Here is a 959-nt window from a genome sequence, read left to right as displayed (position 1 = left end):
CCTGCTGGGAGCAGCCTGGGATCCTGGCTGGCAGCAGCTCCCCAGAGTTGGGGCTGGCTGCAGGCGGGAGGCTTCAAACAGCTGTGCTGGGCTTCTGCATGAGCTCCGCACCGGTGTGTGCTGGGATCCCAGGCTGCTCCAAGCAGGCAGCTGGGATGCTGCAAGGCCTGCTGGGAGCAGCCCGGGCTCCATCGCTGGCAGCAGCTACCTGGAGCTGGGGCTGGCTGTGGCATGCCAACCAAAATGGCTTTGCGTGCCACACTTGGCATGCGTGGCAGGGGTTGCCAACCCCGATTTAGAAAATCTGGACATGTACAAGTCCATGGGGCCAGATGGGATGCATCTGTGGGTGCTGAGGGAATTGTCTGATGAGATTGCAGAGCCATTGGCCCTTGTCTATGAAAACTCATGGTGATCAGAAGAGGTCCCGGATGACTGGAAAAGGGCAAACATAGTGCCCATATTTAAGAAAGGAAAAAAGGAGGATCCAGGGAACTACAGAGCAGTCAACCTCACCTCAGTCCTTAGAAAAATCATGGAGCAGGTCCGTAAGGAATCCGTTTCTAAGCACTTGGAGGAGAAGGTGATGATTAGGAGCAGTCAGCATGGATTCACCAAGGGCAAGTGATGCCTAACCAACCTGATTGCCTTTTATGAGGTGACTGGGTCTGTGGATGTGACATGCCTTGATTTTTAGCAAGGCTTTTGATATGGTCTCCCACAACATGGTCGCCCAGGGGGTGCTTGACCCCCTGGGTGACAGTGACCACTGCCTGCTTGAATTCACCATTCAACGCAAGGTGGCAAAGGCAGGCAGTCAGGTGGTGGCCCTAGATTTTAGGAGGGCAAACTTCAACGAGCTAAGGAGGATAGTTGGAGAAGCGCTGAAGACTCAGAGGGGAGGGGAGCCGGGTGTCCAAGGGGAGTGGTCGCTCCTTAAGGAGACGATCCTCCAAGCC

The 959-nt window shown here is 55.4% G+C and overlaps 1 protein-coding gene across 2 annotated transcripts in view; it reads left to right on the top strand.

The window, feature by feature from the left end:
- The window catches only part of TAF2 (TATA-box binding protein associated factor 2), a 127016-nt gene that overhangs the window by 115643 nt on the left and 10414 nt on the right, over nt 1–959 (top strand). The window lies entirely within an intron of this gene.

This window comes from Gavialis gangeticus, unplaced genomic scaffold (assembly GCF_001723915.1).
Source record: "Gavialis gangeticus isolate Ggan-Ray unplaced genomic scaffold, GavGan_comp1, whole genome shotgun sequence".
Classification (NCBI taxonomy): domain Eukaryota; kingdom Metazoa; phylum Chordata; order Crocodylia; family Gavialidae; genus Gavialis; species Gavialis gangeticus.
This window is presented reverse-complemented; position numbering and strand designations above follow the sequence as displayed.